Below are 19,270 nucleotides of genomic sequence, written 5' to 3' on the forward strand. Positions count from 1 at the left end.
TCCCCATTACAAATAGTTGTGTTTCAGGGGCAGCTTAGGTGGCACAATGGATAAAGCACCAGCCCTGGATTCAAGAGGACCTGAGTTCAAATTCGGCCTCAGACACTTGACACTAGCTGTGGGATCCTGGACAAGTCACTTAACCCTCATTGCCCTGCATAAAACAAAACAAAAAACAAATAATTGTGTTTTCCCAGGTGGCAGACTGGGGGAGGGTGGAGGTAGAGGTGACTGAGCTATGGGTTTAAGTCATTTACCATGAAACTCCCATCTCAGACTGTGCCAGTGGTTGTGTCACAACCACGGGGGGGGGGGGGGGCAACGTAGCTGTATTGGAAGCTGCCTGTCAACTGGCAACAAAGTATAGCATGTGAATGTAATGTGATATTGCGCCATTAAAAAATGATGAGGGGGCAGCTAGGTGGTGCAGTGGATAGAGCACTGCCCCTGGAGTCAGGAGGACCTGACTTCAAATGTGGCCTCAGACATTTAACCCTTACTAGCTGTGTGACCCTAGGCAAGTCACTTAACCCCAATTGCCTCACACACACACAAAATTTTTTTTAATTAAAAAAAAAAAAAGAAATGATGAGAATACTTTGAGAGGAACCCTCTGAACTGACGCAGAGTGGAGTGAACAGGACCTAAATAATGTCTCCATGGGCAACCACGCTGTTAGGAACTGATCAATTTAATTATTCTTCATTCCAGGGGGCTGAGGATGAAGCCGGCTACCCCCCTGACTTAGAGGTGATGGACTGGAGGTGCAGAAGGGTGCATGGTCAATGTGGGATTTTGTTTGATATTTGCGTATTTTTACAAGTGCCTTTTTTTTTTTTAACTGGGGACAGGTGAGGGGGGTGGGGCAAGGTTCCTTTTCCCTCTCCCCTAAAAGAGAAGAGAACAGGAGGCCACACAAGCCACAGATAAGCAGGATACCTTTGAAAGTTATATGTTGTATTTATATTAAGTACTTTAGAATAAAAGAAAGATTTAGGTAACGGCGATTTGTACAGTCCTCTCCTGTTCTGCAATATCTAGGGAGATGCTCACTTTATTTGGCGTTAATGTCAGAATACATACAAAATTGGGGCAGCTAGGTGGCGCAGTGGTTAGAGCACCGGCCCTGGAGTCAGGAGTACCTGAGTTCAAATCCGGCCTCAGACACTTAACATACACTTACTAGCGGTGTGACCCTGGGCAAGTCACTTAACCCCAATTGCCTCACTAAAAAAAAAAAAAAAAAAAAAAAGAATACATACAAAATTAATTGTTTCTAGAAAAGTTAACGTCTTCGGATTTGGAGACTTGGGGCCTGGATTCAAAGCCTTGGGTGTAAGTCCTATAGATCTCTTTCTGGGCCTCTCTTTCCTCCTCAGTAAATGGAGGAGACTGGGTCCTGACTCAGATCCTGTCTATGGTCACGGCCAGGGCAGCAAGGGACCAGATCGACCAGCTTTGGCCTCCCAGTGCCACACGAGGGAGGGAATGTGGCTCAGACTAGGGCAAGCCTGGAGTCGCAATAGGGCAAGATCTAAACCAGGTGCTGACACTGGCTCTGTGACCCAGGACAGTTGCTGTTCTGGGCCTCAGCTTCTTTGTAAAGTTACCTGGTTGGATTCTCAGGTCCTTTCCACCTCCCAATCTGTGATCCTACAAGCAGCTTTGGGAGTGATCCCCACGCTGCCCTTTTCAATAATGTGAACTTTCAAATTTACAGATTGGGTAAAAATATGACGTCTGTCACCTGAATCCCATCCACCTGAAACATTTTGAGTGGGAGTCTCCATCTGGTATTGTGACCTTGGGCTCTTCTTTCTTCACATTTCAAATCTCAGGTCTCGGTTTCCTTCTCTCTCAAACTCTCTGGTCTCTGATCTCTGAGGCTGTGAATCCTCTTCTGCCCCCACATATAGCTTAAAAAACCCCTTCATCATCTTCAGCCGTGACTGCGGGCTCCAGGTGATACACTTCTGATTATGATGGCATGGTCATCTGGCTTCTCTAAGATCTGGGGGCCGTGTTGGGAGAGGTAGCTGGACTTGCAGGAGACCGGGGAATGGACTCAAGACTCGGGCTGGGCCTGCCCCTGGCTCAGCATCTAGGGAGGGCCATCACACATCGCTCAGGGAGGCTTTCCAAGAGAGCTGGCCTTTCACAGAGTCAGGGGGGCAGCAGTTGGATGGGAGGGCAGAACTGACCCTGGCATGGTCCCACTCTGCAGGGAGCAGCCACACATACTCAGTGAAGCCTGGGACTGAAACTGCCTCCCTCCTCTGTCTCACCGTGAGTCAGAGCCAAGGCTCTGTGACTTATTATCTCTATGACCTTGGGTGAGTGACTGTATGTCTCTGGGCCCAGCTCCCTTTTATTTTTTTTTTCAAACAAAATGAGAGAATTGCAAGAGATGATTCCTAAAAGTCCTCTTTAGCTCTAAATCCTACAAGAGAAAACCAAGAAACAGGTAGTGTAAATATCCCCATTTTATACTTGAAGAAACAGTTCAGAGATTGAATGGGTTATCCCCAAATCACCCAACTTGAAAGTGGTAGAGTTGGGTCTTGAACCAGGTATCACTTACCTCTGCTGTCTCTCTAGATTATATATTATTTTCTAGAGTGCTAGCTTAGTGTGTTTGGTGGAGAGCTTCAGAGTAGCTATGTAACCCCGGGGCAAATAACTAGACCTCTCTGTGTTCTAGGAGGTTCTCTGAGACTGAGGAACAGAGAAGCCGCTGACCTGCATTGGTGGAGGGAGTTTCCCCACCTGGAAGGTCCCTATATCAATAAAATCACAAGCTCCATTCCAATTCTGGTGCCTATCCCCTGTCTGACTGCTATAAACACCTTTCTAAAAATTTTCTTTTATTATGAACTTGAGAAATATTAACAAATATGAACTCTTCCATAGAAAAGAACAGAAAAAGGCTTACATATGAAACTACAATCTCTATTACATAAAGCTTGTTTTTTGTCTGATGTTACTACCAGTTCTCAAATTTGCCCTTTTTATACATCATCTGCCATTTGTTTTCATGGTGCTCAGTAAAATGAGACAGAAACCATATGGAAACCCCCAAAGATTTTATTTATTTGTTTGCTTGTTCATTCATTCATTCATTCATCCATTCATCCATCCATTTAAATCATTTATTTTGGAAAAAAAATCTTCCCCCTTCATACTGTTAGAACTTATAATAGTTCTATTCATTCTCCTTGCAAAATTCCCAAGTTCCAGGTAGTCATGTACTTGACTACCCCAAACAAGGGCTTGTACAGTAAGTGCTGAGCACCATCCAACAACCTCACACATTTCCTTTCACAGGTTTTTCGTTAAACAGCTATTTTTGATTTGTTGTGTTGTTGATTCCACTTGATAATCTGGAGGTTGTAACGTCGTAGTAAGGATGCAACTGGGAGGTACAAAATCTACCCTCTTTTTAAAGCACTGAAACACTGGTGGTGTTCCCATTTGGAAATCTGAAAAAGCCTATGCCACATGATTTATAGTGTTGGGAATGGGATGGAGCATTTTACTACCAGTGGACAGGTTTTTAATAAGGCCAAAGAATACCAGATAGTTGTTACATTTGGCCAAACTAATATCTTTCTACCTGTCTAAAATTAGAGGTTTATGATGCACATAACATTCTAGTCTCGGTCAGAGAGGTCACATTCCTGTTAGGTGACTGAGGCAGTCACATATGTTCAGTCCATATCATATAGAGCTAGATGATACAGCTTCTTATTGTACACGTGAGGAACTGAGGCTTAGCTAGTGACTTGCTGTGGGTTACAGGGCTTGTAAGTGTCTGGGGCAGATTCTGAACTCTGGCTTTCCTGCCTCCAGTGCCCTGGCTGCTACATCAATTAGCTGCCTCTTTTAAGCACCTCTAGAGCAGAGATGCTTAACCTTTTGGAAGAATGTGGATGGTTTCTATAGTATGATAAACATTAAGCATGTACTATGTTCTAGGCATTGGGGATACAAATAAGAAACTCCCTGCCTTCAAGGAGTTTATATTCTTTTTTTTTTTTTTTTTTTGGTGAGGCAATTGGGATTAAGTGACTTGCCCAGGGTCACACAGCTAGTAAGTGTTAAGTGTCTGAGGCCAGATTTGAACTCAGGTCCTTCTGAATCCAGGGCCGGTGCTCTATCCACTGCACCACCTAGCTGCCCCCATGAGCTTATATTCTAATGGGAGAAGACAACGAGTGGGGAGATACTAGGTACCCTGGCATGGGGGACATAAAGATGATGGTGAGCAGCTGCTGGCAAATGAAGAGATGGCTGGCATTTTGAACCCTCTATCAAGGGAGACTGTGGGAGAAATATTTTGCTCTGCCTTTCAGCCTTCCAATCAGAGAGGCAGAAGCAATTGAGGTACTGATGAGGTGTGAGACCCAAAGGTGAAGTAACTTCCGTGATGAGGACTTTCCTGGTGATGAGCTTATTGGGAGTGAGGAAGTGGGATGGGCATTTTGATGATGGTAAGTTTCCTTCCTTCCTTCCTTCCTTCCTTCCTTCCTTCCTTCCTTCCTTCCTTCCTTCCTTCCTTCCTTCCTTCCTTCCTTCCTTCCTTCCTTCCTTCCTTCCTTCCTTCCTTCCTTCCTTCCTTCCTTCCTTCCTTCCTTCCAACTTGCAAAGCACTTTGCTGTACTTTTAAAGCACTCTATATAATGAAGATATGGAGAGAGTCAGAAAAGTGTTGGAGATGGCAAACACTGTACAACACTCTAAGGAAATAAAATTGACCACGTCTTCAGCAACTGATGACTGACCTGTGAGCTGTTTCTGAATCTGATGTCTCTGTGCAGTCAGACCACCACCTAGTTAATAGGAAACATCAAAATCAACAACGAATTCAAAGAAAGGCTAGAGATGGGAAGGTCACACACAGTGAATAATTATTACAGGAGACAACATTCAGGAAAGAAATCAGTCAATCAAACGATTATCAAACACCTATTCTGTACCAGGGACTGAGTTAAGAGCTGAATGATAAAACCCATGATCTCAAATACCTATCTACAAATGTATAAAGAATGGGTAATAAACAAGGTGAACCAAAAAGTCCTAACCAAATGATTAATTTGATCTCAGAAGTATCATTGAGGCTTAGTGAGATGAGACCCATGAGCACAATATTGCTTGGAAAAAATGTACCTTTTCCTTTTTTTTTTTTGTGGGGCAATGAGGGTTAAGTGACTTGTCCAGGGTCACACAGGTAGTAAGTGTCAAGTGTCTGAGGTAAGTATACCTTTTTCAAAATGAATAAGCAAGATATTAACCCTGTTTGCCTTAGTTTTCTTATTTGTAAAATGAGCTGGAGAAGGAAATGACAAACCACTCCAGAATCTTTGCCAAGAAAACCCCAAATGGAGTCACAAAAAGTTGGACACAACTGAAAGAATTGAACAACAATAACAACAACAACAACAACAACAACAAGTTAGAGAAAAGAAAGGCAGGAAGGTGGGATTGGGTGGGGGGAACACTGTGATAGAATGGCATTGATAAAAAAAAAGATGCATCTGAATGAAAATTGGAGGAAGGAGAAATAGAAGTAAAGTCAACAGAATAAACTACAGATCACCTGGACAGAAGGAGGAAATAGATGATGCATTTGGGGAGGGGAAGAAAGATTATAAACTTGACCCAGAGGCATAAAATATATTAGTGATGGGGCTTTAAAAACCAAAGGAGATACTATTTTTTAAAAAATAAATTTGCCTAAGTAATAGTTTTCTCATAAAAAATGTGAAGGTGGGGCAGCTAGGTGGTGCAGTGGATAAAGCACCAGCCCTGGATTCAGGAGGACCTGAGTTCAAATCCGACCTCAGACACTTCCTGGCTATGTGACCCTGGGCAAGTCACTTAACCCTCATTGCCCCACAAAAAACCAAAAACAAACAAAAATGTGAAGGTATTGGTGAAGTTTACCTGTATCCTGGTGATTCCCACCAACATGATAGAACTGTTTGCTGAGGTAGAAATGGTAGGAAGGTACCATTCTATCTTAGAATTTGTGGTACAGAAGAGAAAAATCCCAGGCATAATTATAACTGGCTCCCTTTATGAGAGATCAAATTTCAGAGTTCAGAGAGAGGCTGGGTAGAATTCCAGGGACTAAAATTCTACAAGAGATTTCCTTCCATCCCAGGAAAGATGGAAAGCTCTTGAGTGAACTTCAGAAGTTACAAAGAGAAATTGAGGAACATGAGGGAATAAAGGGATAGGGTTTTGTTTTGTTTTGTTTTGTTTTTTAGTGAGGCAATTGGGGTTAAGTGACTTACCCAGGGTCACACAGCTAGTAAGTGTTAAGTGTCTGAGGCCAGATTTGAACTCAGGTACTCCTGAATTCAGGGCCAGTGCTCTATCCACTGCACCCCAGGGGTAGTTTATCTAAAGGAACCAAAGGTGATGAATAAAGAACTTACCAACCAACCAAGATTTTTAAAAGGTATGTACAGGGTGCAGCTAGGTGGCTCAGTGAATAAAACATCAGCCCTGGATTCAGGAGGACCTGAGTTCAAATCCAGCCTCAGACACTTAACAATCACTAAGCTGTGTGACCCTGGGCAAGTCACTTAATCCCAATTGCCTCACCAAAAAAAAAAAAAAAAAGATTGAGCATGATTGGGAAAGGCTTCTTGCAGAAGGTAAGATTTTAGGTGAGACCTGAAGGAAGTTGGGGAGGCAGAGGTGAGGAGAGAGAGAGAGCCTTCCAGGCCTATGAAGAGTGTCATGTGGGAGGAAGACTGAGAGGGCCAGTCACTGGATCAGAGAATGCTCAGAGATGAGAAGGGGAGCAAGGTAGAGGATGACTGGAAAGGTAGGGAGGGGATCCTGTGGACAGCAGGGAGCTACTGGGACTTTTTGAATAGAATGACATGGTCAGACCCTCACTTGAGGACGATTATTTTGATTGTCGGATGGAGCATGGTTTGGAGCAGGGAGAGGCTTCAGGAGGGGAGGTCAATCGTTGTCTATTTCAGTAGTCCAGGTATGAGATGATGAGGGCCCATACTAGTGTGATAGTGTCAGAGAAGGGAGAATGAATATAGGAGAGATGTTATGAAGGCAGAACCAGCGGAACTTGGCAACTCATTTATTAAAGAAGGTGAGAAAGAGTGAGAAGCTGAGGATGACACGTAGGTTGTGAGCCTGGGTGATTGGGAGGATGGTGATGCCTCAACAGTAGTAAGGAATAAGGAATAATTAGGAATAAGGGAAGGGTTAGGGGAAGAAAATTAGTTCCGTTTGGGATCTACTGAGTTTAAGATATCTATAGGACATCCATTCTAACTTGCCCAACAGGCAAGAGTGAGGGTCAAGAGAGAGGTTGCGGCTAGATAAATAGAGCTGAGAATCATTTGCATAGAGATGATAACAGATTTCATGGGAGCTGGTAAAAATAAAATTGTTTTTTAACTATGTTGGGGAAAGAAAAGGATCGAAGAAAGAATAGGGTCCCTGTGCAAGGTGGATAAAATGATGCTAATTTAAAGATGGAGATTCTCAATTCTTAATTTGCTTTTGCTTTCTCTTCCCTCAATTGCTATTTGTTCCTCCCCCACCTTGGTGAATCAGCTTTCCATCCCAACTTCTACAAGAAGTCTTTCCCAATATCTCTTCATTCTAGTGCCTTCCCTCTCTTAATTATTACTTATTTATCCTGTATATAGCTTGTTTGTACATATTTTTTTTCTTGGTGTCTCTCCCCATTAGACTCTGAACTCCTTGTGGGCAGGGACTGTCTTTTGCCTCTTTGTATCTCCAGTGCTTAGCACTAAAGGTAAGGGGTAAAAGAACAAGCATTTATATAGTACCTACTATGTGCAAGGCACTGTGCTAAATGCTTTACAAATATGCACTAAAATGGGCAGAACAAAAATGGCTTATAGGGAGTCGATACCCAAGATAAATACTGTTGAGTTGTCTGACTCTTTGTGATCCCATTTGGGATTTCCTGGGCAAAGATACTGGAGTGATTTGCCATTTCCTTCTATGGCTCATTTTACAGATAAGGAAACTGAGGTAAACAGGGTTAAGTGACTCGCCCAGGGTCACATAGCTAGTGTCTGAGGCTGGATGTGAACTCAGGTTCCCCTGACTCCAGCCCTAGTGCTCTATCTACTGTGCTATCTAACTTCCCCACCCATGATAAATAGGGAGTTAGTAATAGGGCACCTGGCTGCCCCTGTTAAGTTCAAGTCAGCAGGATGTGACAAACTACGGACTGAATGAATTTAATGAACCTCTGCTTTTAAAAGTTCACAGAGAACCAAGAAGGCATAGGACCAAAGAAAGACAAGTGCTGTCCTAGTTTTCATAAAAGCGAAGAGGATGGCACCTACAAACTAGAAGTCAGTAAGTTTAACTTTGATTCTGGTCATAATTCCAGAGCATACTATTCAAAGGACGGTCAGTGAACATCTAGAAACGAGAGCTGTGATCAGGTGGCCTCAACATGAATCAAGGATACCAAACTAAGCTCATTTTCATTTCTGACCAGTAGGTCAGAGGAATGTGATGAAGATAATTTAATCAGGTTTCAGAAAAGTATTTGACAAAGTCTTTCAGGAAGGTCTTGTGAGAAAGATGGTAGGTTGACGGCATAAAGTTAGGACTTGAAACTGGTTGGATGCCTGGACCCAAAGAGTGATTAGTCATAGTTTGATGTCAACCTGGAAAGTCTCCAGCGAGGCTTGATTCTGGGCTGTTTAATAGTTTTTATGAGTGGCATGGCCAAAGGCATAAATGGCGTGTTTATCAAATGTTTAGAAGAAACTAAGCTGGGAAGAATAGATATTATTTTGGATGACAAAAGCTGGACCCCAAAAGATTGTGGCAAGCTAAAGCAATGGGCTGAATCTTAATAGGGATAGACAGAAAATCTTACGTGTGGATTCAAAAAACAACTAGAAAAGAACAAGATGGGGAAAGTGTGGTTGGACAACAGCTTAGCTGAAAAGGGGGGGGGGCTCAGGGTTTCCAAAGAACTACAAAGTCAATATGAGTTAACTGTATTAAGTGCCAGCCAAAAACAGGTAATGGGCTCTTTAGAGAAGCATTATCCCCAGAGCTAGGGAGGCTGCCATCCTCTTGTATTCTGTCTTGCCAGAGCACACCCAGAGTGTGGTGTTCAGTTCTGGGGACCACTTTTTAAGAAGGACATAGGCTGATAGGCTGGAGAATGTGGAGTGGAAGCAACCGGAATGGAGAAGAAGAGATAGGATCACATTTCAAAAACTGGAAGGGGATCTGAGAGACCATCGATGCCAGCTCCTCATTTTACATATGAGGAAACAGGCCCAGAGAAGAAAAGCAACTTGCAGGGAGTGGAATGACAACATAGTTCCAAGACTCCGAGTTCAGTTCTCTCTCCATCGTTTCTCAAGATCACATCCCATGAGGATCAGCTGATGGAACTGGGAATGTATAACCTGGAGAAGACAGGATCAGGGTGAAGAAACATGGTAGCTGTTCTAAGAAGCACTCTTCTGCTTGGCCACAGAGGACAAAACTAGTAGTGATGGGTGAAAGTTAAAAAGAGGTAGATCTAGGCTTGATGTTAGGAAAGACCAATGGTAGAGAGGTCCAAAAGGGGAGTGGGCTCTGCTTGGAATTCAGCTGGGTTACCTCTCCTTTGAATAAAGTTTGAACAATCTCTCATTTGGTATGTTAGAAAGGAGACTCTTTTCAGAGGACTGGATGGCCTCTCGGGGCCGCTTAAGAGCCTGAAATTCTGTGAACATGAATGTAAGTTTAATGCTTTCATGTTGGCAATCAGATCATGGGAAAGAATGGAGGTGGAATTCCCTGGGGAATCTTAGGGAAACTGAGTTAGGAAAGCTCATGAGGTTGTGACTTCCCACACAGGTCTTGCACATAGCAAGGACTTAATAACTGAATTGGGTGATAGAGATTGAGGGAAGACGGGAAAGCCTCTCTTGGGCACTGATTTTGGGCCATGAAACTGTGAAAGGGGGAAATTAATTTAGAGAAGTTTCCTCCCAAGGGCTGATTCCAGAGAAGTTGCTGAGTCAGGATAGATGGCTATGAGAAGACATACTGCTGTAAAACAGAGTTTAGGGTCCAGATCCCAGACTGGAATGCCCCAAGGAGGAATTCACCAATGGATTCCTCTTCCCCCAGCAGAAAGGCATCCTCTCTACTGATTTGTGTCTTTCCAATGGATGGGTCCCACTCTTCCTTTTGTCAGAGGTATTCCTGTCCATGGCTTCCCTCTCCTAGTTAGACAATGAGTAACTTCAAGTCAGTTACCATGCCTTTATCCTCAGTCTGATAGTTTGGTATCTCAGCCATCTGGCTCCAACCTGACCTTTCTGGGGCAAATTCTTACTCCTCCCTCATTCTGAGTTCTAGGCAAATCAATGGCATAAACTGTTCTCTGATCTCAGCGTTTTACCTCCTGACCCCCAGCATTTGCATTTTATCCCCTTTGCCTGGAATGCAAGCCCTCCTTGTTCCTGCCTTATTCATTTCACTATCCCCCACAGGTGCTGCTTTGTGGAGCTTTTTGTCCTCCTTCCCCCCTCCCAATTGCAAGCCATCTCTCCCTCCCTCAAGTTTCCCTAGTCTGGCTCTCTTGCTCCTGAGACATTCTGCTGTGAGGTAGGCACCTTTCCTGTCCAAGCTATCTGACTCCAAGCACCTTGAGATCCTGTTCTTTTGTTTTTCATACTTGCATCCCTAGGGCTGAGCACGGGTACATTGCCCAAGGAGGCCTTGGTTGGAATGGATTATTCACTGCAACTTCCCACAAGGTTCAGTGTAATTATTTACATATGGGGAGGCACTCGATAAATATTGGGTGAATTCAATTCCAATGAAGTGAGGATGAAGTAGGAAGAGGAATTGATTATGTCCCCTAAACCCAATCCACATGTAGGGTGATTTTTGCTAAGTGAAAGTAAGGAGAGTACTTCAGAGCATAACTGGATTTTGCCCCAAGACACCCATTTTGGTGGTTGGGGGAGGGCTTGGGGGTGATTCCATCACTCTGGGTGCTGCTGATAAGGCTTCCTCTGTTCAGCTATTACACTGAGAAGCTGCCCCTGCTTACCCAAGTAGGCCATTGCTATTGCCCTCTCATCCCCCCACCTCCACCAGCATGACTCAGCTGACTTGAACAAACCCAGCAGTGGTAGCAGGCTCCCCTGGGGTGCCCCCTGGGTCCCTGCCATCGTCTCTTCCATCCTCCTGCCCCAGGTATTGGAATTCCTGGTCAAGGGCTCCAGTGTACTTACTGTTCACATCTCCCAAATCTCCGTACACTGTAACACAGAGGATTTGCACTCCTAACACCTGCCTGTGTCTGCCGTGCTTCAGAGGATACCCAAGGGGGGCAGGGAATGGCCATCTGCCCCACCATTACTCCCCAAGGTCCTTAGGGACCTGCCATCTGCCTCGATGCTGTCCCTAAGTGCTGCCTGGCCTTTCCACACCATTAACCAAACAGAAACAGGAGCCCTCGTTGTATCTCCTCCGATTGGAACACCAGCTCCTTGAGGAAGGAACTGTCTCAATTTTAGATTTGTTTCTCCAGCACTTAGCACACAGTAAGTGCTTAATAACTGCTTTTATCTTCCCTTCTATGGATCGGGAGCAAGATGGCAGCAGGTCATGGAGACTGGGAGTCGGGTCTGAGTCTCTGGTGACTCAGAGGGTAGCCCTGCAGAGAACAGGCTCAGCAATGGAGCAGGGCACTCCCCCAAGGCCGGGGGTTCTCTATGGGTCTGGTGCCAAGTGATCAAGTGCTCACCACTGTCCAAGGTCGGGGTAAGGCATGAAGCCAGACCAGGCAGCGAGGAGCCAGGGTAGTCTGAGATTGGAAAATCTTTATGGAGTGAAAGAATGAGCCCAAGAGACCCCAAGTAAGCCATGTGGAGAGCAGACAGGAGGAGACAGCAACAAGGATTTGGTCATTTTAAGACCTAGACTAAGAGGAAACTTTAGGATTACATTTATTTTGGCTTCCCTCTCTCTCTCTCTCTCTCTCTCTTTTTGCTGGGCAATGAGGGTTAAGTGACTTGCCCAGGGTCACACAGCTAGTAAGTGTCAAGTGTCTGAGGCTGGATTTGAACTCAGGTCCTCCTGAATCCAAGGCCGGTGCTTTATCCACTGCGCCACCTAGCTGCCCCCAAGAGGAAACCTTAGGGATTTCCTAGTCCACCTTCCCCCTGCAATTCAATTAAAAGAAAAACCTCATATGAACAGTACTTACATCAGCAAACACAAACATCTCTATTGGCAAAGAAAAACTGAAAAAAAAAAAAAGACTGAATTGAAACAATGAATCTCTATTGCACTCTACTTGGTTTTCTAAAAAATACATATTAAATGTAACACAGTATTACCCGCCCTTCCCTGTTTGTTGGTATCATTTTCTGTACTTCCTCCTGTCTCTTCCGGGCATTTTTCACATGTTTCATAGATGTTCTTCTTTTTCTTCTTACCTCCGTCCATTTGTCAAAGTTGGCTGGGAGGGCAAGGGAAGGGAAACAAATTGGCCTTGACACGGAGGCAGAACTTTGGCCCAGCGAACTTTCCTGTAAGCCCCAGGACATGGAAAGGTGAGAATCTGAAGACTAGAGGGAGTCTGGCCAGAGTAGGTAGGCAGATGAGGCAAAGAGAAGGCTGTGGTAATGGATTCGCCCATTGCAAAGGGAAGCAGTGAATCTTAGTGACCAGAAGCTGGCCGCTAAGCCAGGAACACCTGGGTCCAGGTCATCCCTCTGGCACATGAGGGCTGGATGACCCTGGGCGAGTCACATAACCTTTGGACTCTGACACCTTGTCTCTGAAATTACTGTGCATTTATACTGTATACATCTTGCGAGTACTTTGTTGTTTTCATGTCTCCCCCAATCGATTTGAGCTCTTTGGAGATAGGGGCTGGTTTTTTTGTCCTTCTTTGTTTTGTTTTGTTTTGTTTTGGTTTGGTTTTTTTGTTTGTTTTTTTAGGGAAAGACCCTCACTCCAGTTTCTTTTATTTATTTATTTGTTTGTCTGTTTGTTTATTTATTTATTTTTTGCGGGGCAATGGGGGTTAAGTGACTTGCCCAGGGTCACACAGCTAGTAAGTGTCAAGTGTCTGAGGCTGGATTTGAACTCAGGTCCTCCTGAATCCAGGACCAGTGCTTTATCCACTGCGCCACCTAGCCGCCCCCTTTTGTCCTTCTTTGTGACCCTTCGCTCAGGACCTGACATGTAGGTGCTTAATAGATGCTTATTGTTGTGGCTGATCATGTCGCTGTGGTGGATGAGGAGGAGGAGAAGGAAGAGATGAAGAGGGTACATTCCAGGCATGGGAGACAGCCTCAGGCCAAGAGTTGGGAAATGGGGCGATGAGTTCATGAAACAGCCAGACTGGCTCACTAGCTATTTCCTGAAACGCTCACTATCTCCAGGCAACTGTCTTAAGTTATAGAAAAAGAAGATGCTGTCCTGCACTGGTAGAGGGAATTCCCTCACCATGAAAGCAGACTGGAAAGTTGGGTGAGAACCAGTTGATGGAGGGAGTTAAGTACCAGGCTGAGCAGTCTGCATTTTATCATAGGGTCATCGAAGGTTTTTGAGAGAATGTTGGGAGGTAGGGGTGGGGGAGTGGGTGGAGAAGGCAATAAGGTCAGGTCTGTGTTTTGAGAATGTCGATGGATGGGTTGGAGAGGGGAGAGATTGGAGGCAAGAACATTAAGGAAGATACTATTGTAATAGTCCAGGAATGAGGTGATAAGAGCCTGACTTGGGGCAGAGGCATTGGAAGTGGAGAGAAGCGAGGTAGATGTAAGAGATATGGAGGACATAAGGTCAACAAACCTTTACCACAAATTGGATGTGAGGATGAGGTAAGGGAAAGTTCTGAGACTGAGAACCTTGTGAGTGGGAACATTTCAGTTGTAGACTGTTTTGATGCCATCTTGTTCCTCTTGACTCACTCAATGCTCTTTCTCTGGGTTCTCATCTCTAGTCACTCATTCTTGGTCTTCTTTGAAGGATGATCAGTCATCTCCCACCCACCAAGTGGAGGCCTCCCCAGAGCCTCTGCTCTGGACCCTCTTCTTTTCCTCTGCTTTCTCCTTTGATGATCTCATCCGTTTCCGTAGGTTCAACTATCATCTCTATGCATTTTTCCAAATTGATATATAATCTTTTTTTTTTGTAACAGGGCAATGGGGGGTTAAGTGACTTGCCCAGGGTCACACAGCTAGTGTCAAGTGTCTGAGGTTAGATTTGAACTCAGGTACTCCTGAATCCAGGGCCAGTGCTCTATCCACTGTGCCACCTAGCTGTCCCTGATATATATAATCTTAACCTTCTTCTGAGTCTTATTTTACCAATGGTCCGATAGCTATCTCTATCAGGATTTCTTATAGGCACTTCAAACTTAATATGTTTATAACAGAAATTAGGTTTTCTCCTAGATGTGTTGCGTCTCAAAACCGATTAATATTAATGGCACTACCATTTTTCCAGTCATTCAAGCTTGCAACCTTGGAGTTATCCTTGACTCAGTGGATGGTGGTGCCTTTGACAGAAATAGGAAAGATTTTTTAGGGGGATAGGGAAAAGAACGATAATGAGTTCTATCTGGGCCATGTTGAGTTTGAGATGCCTATGGAATGTCCATTGGTGATACTGTTGGTCAATAAACATTGATAAGTGCCTATAATATGTACTAGGCAGTGAGCTAAGTACTGGGGATACAAAGAAAGGTAAAAGACATTCCCTGCAGGGGGCAGCCAGGTGGCAGCTAGGTAGCACAGTGGATAAAGCACTGGCCCTGGATTCAGGAAGACCTGAGTTCAAATATGGCCCCAGACACTTGACATTCACTAGCTGTGTGACCCTGGGCAAGTCACTTAACCCTCATTGCCCTGGAAAAAAAAAAGACATTTCCTGCTTTCAAGAAAGGAGCACACAGTCTAATGGGGCAGACACCCATGTACAAACAAGCTATATACAGGATCAATTGGAAATAATTAACAGAGGGAAGGCATTAGAATTAAGGGGGATCAGAAAAGGCTTCCAGTAGAAGGTGAGATTTTAGCCTTGACTTGAAGAAAGTCAGGGAAGCCAGAAGTCAGAGACTGCAATTTAGGAGAGTCTAAGGATTCACAGATTTGGGAATCATGTGCATAAAGATAATTTAATCCATGAAAGCCAACAAGCTCACCAAAGGAGAGAGTAGAGAAAGAAAAGAAGACCCAACACAGAAACTGAGAGGGAGCATCTACATTTGCTGGGGTTGGAGTGAGGGGGTGAAGACGACCTTATCAAGGAGACTGAGAACCAACATATTGGAAGCAAGACAGCCAGGAGAAAGCAGTGCTGCACGAGCTGAGAGCTCCCAAATGATATTCAAGCAGTTGGTCATTCACATGTTACTGTCTCCCAAGTTAGTTTTCAGTGAGCCTTTCATAAATAGGCACCATCCCAGATTGAAAGGAAGAATGTTTCCAAACGTACCACGTAAACCCATTTACAGAGTTGTAGATTTAGAACTGGGAAAGATGAACAGGTCAACACTCCTCCTTTGCAGCTCAGGGAAGATAATTAGAACTGACCATGGTCCTCTTGCTCTGGATTTAATGTACTTTTTCCTTTTCTTTAAATTAAATCTCATTTTTTATTCTGAATTTTTAAACACCAGAAGAGCGAACATTTCCAAATAAAGAGCTGAAATCATACTGCTCACTTTTATGTTTTTTTAGAGTATGGGATAAATTCCACAAATTACTTTTTTTTTTAAATTTTTTTAGTGACTTGGGTTAAGTGACTTGCCCAGGGTCACACAGCTAGTAAGTGTTAAGGGTCTGAGGCCAGATTTGAACTCAGGTACTCCTGACTCCAGGGTCAGTGCTCTATCCACTGTGCCACCTAGCTGCCCCCACAAATTACTTTTGTTTTTGTTTTTGTTTTGTTTTTGTTTTTGTGGGGCAATGGAGGTTAAGTGACTTGCCCAGGGTCACACAGCTAGTAAGTGTCAAGTGTCTGAGGCCAGATTTGAACTCAGGTCCTCCTGAATCCAGGGCCAGTGCTCTATCCACTGCGCCACCTAGCTGCCCCCACAAATTACTTTTAAAACTGCTGATTATCTGTGCTTCCTTCTTAACTTCCTCCTGTTCTCTTCTGTGCATTTTTTAAAAAAAGGCTTCAATGACTTTCTTTGTTCTGTCATTAATTTCCCATCATGCTTTCCCTACTGCGCCCCATGAGCATTATACTTTTGCCCACAGAGACAATATTATACCTGGTTAGTCTCTCATACCTCTTGCAAAAGCCTATTGGTGACTAGGTATTGTAGTTGGAATCCAGTCCTGTCCAAGTAATATTATAGAAAACATTATTATTATTAGAATATGTTATTACAGGGTGCTCAGGGAGAACTAGCACCTCTGCTTTGAGGGCTGCCAAGCCTTTTTCAGGACTGCTCATCTACTTTTGGTGTCCACCTGATTCACCCAACTCTGACTTGTGGGTCCAAGTAACACGTGGAGTAGCCACACACCTGTAAACTGTCTTGGCAGATGGACTAAACCAAGTTGAGGGTAACTGATAGGCCTCAAACCCGTTAGTGAGTTAAGGAATATCTACCACAAACATGTGAAGACTTCTCTTGGCAGAATGGGCAGATGAAGACCATCTGTTCCAAAGGCCGCAAAGTCGTTGGCTGAAGCAGGCGTCGTGGATTGCTTAGTGCTTGGTCAGACATGGAAGATGCCAAGTTCATCCACTGCATCTTGGGTCATCACCAGTAGTCTTGACTTTTGTCCTGCCATTGGACTTCAGTGACCCAGGAAGAGAGAGTGAGGCTGACTACTTTGTGCAGCTCTGCCTCACCTAAATCCAATTCATGCACCCGTCAATATACCATCCCACGATATCATTGGTTCTCTTTGAAAATGAAGGACAAACAACAACATTATTATATATAGGTTATATTATATAGATATACATATAGATATAATAGGACCTACCTACCATGTATAATAATGTTTCTCCAACATCTCCAGAGATCCCAAACTATCAGAAATAAATCATGGTCTCTACCCCTCTACAGGGGGAGCAGGGGCTGCCTTCCTCAGTCCTAACTTTGTCAGGTCATCCCAAATCCAAAACACTGTTGGAGACTGGAACAGAAGAATGGTTGGTGGGGGCTGCTTCTGGGGTAAGGAAGATCAGTTCTGGGATGGGGCAGGCAAAAAACAGAGATGGAGGGGGCGGGGTGGATGGGTAAGGTTGTCAGGGGCCAAATGTCATAAAGTTTCAGTCTGCCAAAAAACTGAAGCCAACTTCTGAGTCATGTGGGGAACAATATGGAAGGCTAGACATTTTTTTTGATTCCCTAGGACTTTTCAAATCTCTATAAAATAGAAATTATGCACCAGAGATAAAACAATTTCAATTGTCTCCATGCCTAGTATACCCAGAAGTTAAAAAAAAAGGTTTAAAAAAACAAAAGAAAACCCAACTACCATAAACTGACACTTATTGTCCCTGAGCTCACTCAGCACCCTCTCTCCATCCTCCCCATGCTATCAGCAGCAAAGCTACACTAATAAACCCAACAATATCACACGGCTTATAACACAACCCACCCTAACACCCTGGTCCCCACTCTCTTTTTCCAGTGCCATGGAGACCCTGGCTCCAAGCTTTTGACAATTGGCCTGACTGTGACAAATAGCCAGGAGGTCACAACCCTTGAGGAACAAAAGGCTACTGGGGGCCACCACCCTGTAGCATCAGTGCTGCAAAGCTGTGAATTGCTGGTGCTGGGGCAAAGGTGTGTGTGTGTGTGTGTGTGTGTGTGTGTGAGAGAGAGAGAGAGAGAGAGAGAGAGAGAGAGAGAGAGAGAGAGAGAGAGAGAGAGAGAGAGATCAAGAAAGCATATTGATCAGGAGAAAGACTTTCAAATACAAAGGAAAGGACATTTGAATAACACAAGGGTATTCTGTACCCATTAAGGTCCAGCTTGTCAAGCTTTTTTCACATTGCAAATTCCTAGTTGTCTCCCTCTCCCAGCTTTGTGTCACCTCTACTTTCTTTACTTTTTAAAAAAAAATTTTTTGTGAGGCAAGTGGGGTTAAGTGACTTGCCCAGGGTCACATAGCTAGTAAGTATCAAATGTCTGAGGCTGGATTTGAACTCAGGTCCTCCTGAATCCAGGGCTGGTGCTCTATCCACTGCCCTACCTAGCTGCCCCTTCATCTCTACTTTCTTCCACAAAGCTGATAAAAATATAGAAGAGATAGTGCCAAGAACAAAGTGAGCCCTGGGACCTATGACTAGAAATTTCCATGCTGATCTCAATCTAACTCCTTACTTTCGGGGCTCAGGCATTTAACTAGTTATACCTTAAGTAACTGCATTGTCACCCAACTGATATCTCCCCATTTTTCCACAGGGATATTGTGAGAGAATATCAAACAACTTGCTCAAATCCAGAACTCCCATGTCAATGACATTCACCTGACCTGCTAGTCTAATACTCATCTAGAAGCAGTCTTAGTACATGTAGTGAACAGAGCTAGCTGGCCTTGAAGCCAGGAAGCCACAAATTCAGGTCCAGCCTCTGACATACCATCTGTGTGATGCCTGACCTCAAATCACCTAACCTGTTGGTTCTCCAGGCCAGGGGTGTCAAATATGCAGCCCCTGGTCCCCTTGTGGCCAGCAACACACCCCAGGGTGGCCAGAACTAGATGAAAATGGAGTTGGGAAATATTTAACAAAAGAAATAAAAATACAATAGAACCCAGATGAGGTTAATATGTAATTTTCTTAAGGGAAGGGCCACCTGTTTTGATTTGTTCTTGACACCACTGCTCTAAGCAATTCCCCAGCACCAGGATTTCTCATTCACTTAATTTTTAATTTTTAATTTTTTAGTGAGGCAATTGGGGTTAAGTGACTTGCCCAGGGTCACACAGCTAGTAAGTGTTAAGTGTCTGAGGCCAGATTTGAACTCAGGTACTCCTGACTCCAGGGCCAGTGCTCTATCCACTGCGCCACCTAGCTGCCCCAAAACTGGGATTTCTCAAACTTCAATGAAATCACAGATCTGGGCCCTATACCTCACTCTTCCCAGAGTTCCCTCCTATTACATCCCTTAGGGGGCACAGACAAAGATCTGAAAATTTGAGAAAGAGTTGAGAACAGCTGTGGTTAGCCATTACTAACAAAATCTTTAAGTAATTCATTGAAACTTTGAAGTGCAGGAATTTCACCAAGTAAA

The sequence above is a fragment of the Dromiciops gliroides genome, chromosome 3 (assembly GCF_019393635.1).
Source record: "Dromiciops gliroides isolate mDroGli1 chromosome 3, mDroGli1.pri, whole genome shotgun sequence".
Lineage (NCBI taxonomy): Eukaryota > Metazoa > Chordata > Mammalia > Microbiotheria > Microbiotheriidae > Dromiciops > Dromiciops gliroides.